Source organism: Rutidosis leptorrhynchoides, chromosome 4 (genome assembly GCF_046630445.1).
Source record: "Rutidosis leptorrhynchoides isolate AG116_Rl617_1_P2 chromosome 4, CSIRO_AGI_Rlap_v1, whole genome shotgun sequence".
In the NCBI taxonomy this organism is placed as follows: Eukaryota; Viridiplantae; Streptophyta; class Magnoliopsida; order Asterales; family Asteraceae; genus Rutidosis; species Rutidosis leptorrhynchoides.
The window spans coordinates 6,930,157-6,936,156 of NC_092336.1; positions in this window are offsets into that span (position 1 = coordinate 6,930,157).

A 6,000-nucleotide genomic window follows, 5' to 3' on the forward strand; every position below is an offset into this window, starting at 1 on the left:
ACTATAATTTCTATAATTGTAACTATTATTATATAATTATATATTATCTAATTATAAAAATAAAGTTTAGTGTATATACGAAAAACTCGTTTAGGCTCGCGAGCTCGTTCTAGCTCGTTTATTAAACGAGCTTCAAATATGTTCAAGCTCGAGAACGAGCTCGTTTAGGCTCGGCTCGAATCGAACTTTTAACGAGTCGAACTCGAGTAGCTCGGCTCATTTACAGTTCTAGTAGAAACCTCACGGACAAAACATATATGAGGAAGTATGTAATCACTTAAGTGGTCAGTAAACCCGCTAGAGCAGTATTATGTGGAAAACAAGGCAAGCGCCAAAGAAATCAAGAACACTAACAATAGCTCATCCAAACCGGTCGAGGTTTCTTCGAGATGACAAGATGTACGAAAAAGAACCAAAGAGATAAATCACATGTAAATAATGCCTCTACGAAAGACCACACTGAAGAACCAGAGCGATGTAAATCATATGAAACACCAAACCGTGAACAAATCAATTGAAATAGCCATATCTACTGACACCACATAAATCCATATATGTACATTGAGCTAGTTGAAACCATCGACTATCGTCACCACACATCATAGACAAAACCTAAAAATGTTTCACACATTACTACAACCTAAACTATTAACCTAACCTTAAAACTACTAAAAAGGTCAAATCAACCCACACATTATAGACAGCTTTCATGCGGTACGTTGAGCCCGTCGCAAGGAAGTGTAAATTGACGATGGGATATCCGGAAAGACCTCGTTAATCCCACCAACAGGTGAAGTGAAACAATAGTAGCGGTTAACGATGGAACAGAAAGGCTAGCAACGTTGGGCAAAGAAAAGGCAGCAACACAAGTAAAATACGGTCGATGGTAAAAAAACGAAGGATAGGATACGATGTCATAATAACATTTTCTAACTATGTGTTTTTTGTCTGAAGATAGATATTTGGGACAAAGGGAGTAATATGTTTTTAGCATATTGCTAGTTTTTATTAGAGCAAATTCTAGTTAAAAGTAACATTTTTACCTCAATTTTCTATAAACGGTAAACTATTTTTATTTGAACTATTTAAATAATTTTTTAATAAAATGTTAATAAAAAAAGTTGAGTATCATTTCTAAAACTATCGTTAGAAAAATTATATATATATATATATATATATATATATATATATATATATATATATATATATATATATATATATATATATATATATATATATATATATAGTATCATATAAAATTGTAAATTGATGATGTCAATTATTGTTTACTTGGCATAATCTTATGCAATGTCTTGACAAGTGTCTCAAATGAAAGCTATGTGATGATGTCATAAATATTGTATGCATATTATAATAACTTATAAAAAATTTCGGTGCATCTAAACAGTCGTATTAGACTTTTTGTTTTATTATTATATTATTCAATTCAATTTATTTTGTTATCCAATTTGTTCGATCTTATATTCGTTTTCGGCTATGATTGATTTTGTTTCTCTATTATATTTTTCATATAGTGATGAATACTTTTTATTCTCATTTTTGGTAAGTATATGGTATTTCAAAAAATAATCATTGACAATTAAGTATTAACTCTCAAAGTATTTGCTATTAGTTAATACCATTTAAATCTACCTATCATAGCTATAGATGGCGCAATACATATACATTTTAAGCTAATGTAAATATTCCAATAGTTCTAACGTACCAAAAACATCCTATTTAAATGTTTTTGTTACTATACTAAATACCTTTTTATTTAGAGATTATCTATACTGTAACTTCGTTCAAGAGTGTAATTATTATATTAGCAAGTAATTAATGTCTTTTATCAGAAATTAATTTTCATAATAATTTGACTTTTAAAATTCTCATTTTAAGTCATCATTATTTATTTATGATTTATTATGCAATAAACAATGTATTTGTTGGTAAGATAAAGCACGTGTAACACCCTTATTATATATATATATATATATATATATATATATATATATATATATATATATATATATATATATATCTATATATATATATCTATATCACAGCGGAAGACTTATTTACAGCGGAAGACTTATTTTACATAAATACCCTTAGTTAGTTACAAACATGATTGTTACAAATCATTCGTTAATTACTTAATTACAAATCACAGGTGTTACGTTAAACAACTAACTACATATTTTAGAAAAGTTAAGACATCAGAGTTCGTCTCGTCAAACATATCGTCAGCTCGACTCCCGTCCATACCGGCACTAAGATCCAAAACCTGCAAGGGAGGAGGTGAGGGGTTAGCACAAGGCTAAGTGAATGGAACTATCAAAAGGTCTAGCATACAGTACCAACTTGTACTCCTATAACAACAGCATCATACAACCACACACAACACACAACAACTAGCAACTAGCAACTAGCAACTTTGCTCCAACTAGAGGACCGGCGGCTTGTACGGGTACACGGCCCTAGCTGATCAGGCTAGAATCTACCGATAATCCTTACTACTGAATCCCCAGTATAGTCATCCACACGCAGGTGATGCGTCATTCAGCACTATACTCAACAAACAGTAGCCAACTGGACCCAACCACAACTAGGTTGACCTCTCTGAGCTGAACCTAACATATCAAGGTTCCAACAACAACAACTTGTGCACATACAACCAGTCAACTACCACTACTATAGGTAACTAATACTACTAAAAGCATGGCAACCTTAACTGCGATCAACTATGCAACATAACTACTAATCATGGCAATTATCAACAATATAAACATAGTAGCGCAACTTGCTACTCTATACTACACCAAGAGATAATCCCACTCACCGAATACCAACAACTAGCTCAGATAATCTATCACTGAGCTTCTTCTTTATCCTTATCACCTAAACATAAGGAAATCAAGTTAGTTTCTGTCCGTTAGCACAAAACAGCATAATACAGCAAGTTAGTAACAAAAGTGTCATTAAAAATCTTCCTAACACTTATGCATTTTCAGAATTTACATCCTGATCATCATAAGTCACGCAGGAAACATAACGGCTAGACATCAACACTTAGTAAAATATTCTGCCCACAAAGACACTCGGTTGACTTACTCACATAGCCGGTCGACTGTGTCAACACACGGTCGTGTGTCCTCACACACGGTCGACTGACTAAGTTTAAATCATCTGGTCAAAACTCAGACACACTCGGTCGAGTGTGTCCCTCAACCGGTCGATCGTCTACACAGTCGGTCGAGTGTCAAGAGACACTCGGCCGAGTGTGTTTATCTGATGGATAAGATGAACACAGCTACGGATTTGACCCAAAATTCACCAAATCTCAACCATATACTCGTTTTCGACCTCAAAACTTATCACATCTTGTTTATAAAACCTTTTGGGACATAAACCCACAAATATTACATCAAAACAACAACAAATTGCACCAATTTGACATCAAAACCCACTTTGACAAAAACCTAACTTCAAATCTAATTTGACACAAATTTAGGTAATGAAAATGGGTAATTCTTACCTTGTTTGAATAAGTAAAACACAAAGAACCGATTTCTAACACAAATCAAACTTCAAATCGAGATTTAGAGAATTAGGGTTTCAAGAAGGAGATGAAGTTAGGTAAGGGGTGTTTAGGTGATGTTTCTAGAGAGATGGAGAGAAATGAGCTGAACAACCAGCTCATAGTCACTTATTTGGGTTAAAACCACATACACCTCAACACACGGGTATTTAACAGTTATTTAAAATCTTTCGTACCTCGTTAGGCGGCCCTAACGGAGTCCAAATTAAATAAACAAACCTATTCTGTGACCCTTGTCACAAACTGGTCTTAACTAAAACAACAAATAATTATAAACATATAATTACTAAAATTACTAATTACGCCATACCCAAGGGTAATATGGTCATTTCACCTAGGCCCGATTATAGGATGTTACAAATCTACCCCTTAAAGAGATTCCGTCCTCGGAATAGGGTCAACTACGGTCAACAAAACCGTAAACTCAACTAAGGCTTTCACAATAATCAACCAAAAATAGAAAATCACCCTTCCAATACCCATCGTCTTTCTTCAAACAAGTGCATGCATATGGAATTTCTAACTTTTACTCACGTCCGATACAATACAAATTACCACCATATCCACTGGTCAACAACTTGAATCCACAAATCTTCACTGTCAATCCAAGTATCCAAGTCAAAGTTCACGTTTCTAAGTCATTCTGTATCGAATTTTCACAATCTGTCATCAAATTTAACTTCTAACACAGTCAACATTTCACAATTATTCCAAGCTCAGGCTATAGAATTAGTTATCATTCTAAGTCATGTGTCTATGTCCACAAAATTGTCCATAATTCAAGGCAATATTCCAGGTTATTCGTCTTTTGTCCATTCATATCATAATCCAATATAGCACAGGCCACCTAATTTTTCTTCCAGCTTCCCAGAAATTTGTATGATTCACCATAATACACTTCTGTTGGCCAGACACAAGTATATTATCCTGAATCAAACCTTCATTCTGAGTCGCTCGAAACGGAAAAATACTACTTGTTCCATCCACTAACTTAAGTCCAACGAATCTCCTCAAATGCCTCGGCAAATAAATAAGCTACTTAATAATTAATCAATCACACCATATGTCCAATCATAGTTATTTAAACATTGTCCATCAAATGTTCAAATATAATCTACTAACATTACCCCATATCTAGCAAGCATAGGAAATCGCAACATATGTTCCTCAATGTCAAAATACGCTCAACTAACAGTATCATACATCTTGTTAAGCAAAAGAATTGTCCAATTAACACAACCCTCATTCCATCACATCAGTAACAACAATATCATTATCTAATAGTCTTCTGGCGTCAAAGAGTCCACTACATAAATCACAACAAATCTCTATCCAAGTCACAGTTTTCAATCCCAGACTGTTAACCTAAGGATCACCCTTACCCCACAAGGCACACAAGGGTCGCAACCAAACATACAACAACATAACTCATCAAAGTAAATCTTACACTACAATCAAGATCTACCAATCTACACACAAACATATATATATATATATATATATATATATATATATATATATATATATATATATATATATATATATATATATATATACCACTAAACAGTACGAGGATTTTGAAACATACCTGTATTCACATCATATTTGTGACACCGCTAAATTTTTTTTTTTTTATATACGTGGCGGAAGCATAATATTAATTCAATACGATATCCACATTAACTATTGTTAATACAACCTGTGTCACGTGTCATTACAAAATACTTGTTTATACAGAGAAGACATATTTACAAAAAGATTATTGTTTTCATAAAGCAAGACAACATCAGAGTTGACTCCTGTCAAACATAACATCATCATGCCCGTCTTCTCCCAAAAACACTATCTACAAAAGCTAACAACCTGCAGGGAGGAGATGGAGGGGAATTAGGACGAAGCTAAGTGAGTACGACTAACTACAGAACATAGCATACATAACTGTTATACTAATCATGTCACATAGTCTAACACACAAACATCACCCACGTGCCGTCTACAGAGACTCTGGCGGCTCGGCCAAACCATTAACCACCAGCTGATCGGACTGGGGCTTACCAGAAGTTCTTCCACCACCGTATGTATATACATAATCCACACGCGACGGACGCGTCATTCACATATATATACACCACGGCTGTCTAGGCTACCACAGAGGAACCCAACCCGCAGGTTGATCTCTCCTACCGAGGCTACCACACAATAGGGACGCACTGGGCTCCAGCAGACAAGCATCAACTACATGCAGTCATCACAACAACTAACTAACCACAACAATAAGTATATCTAACAAGCATGGCAATCATAATATAACATGCTTCTATATACTATATTCTCCAGTTAGTCCCACTCACCAAATACCAGCAACCAGCTCAGATAATCTACTACTGAGCGGCTACCAC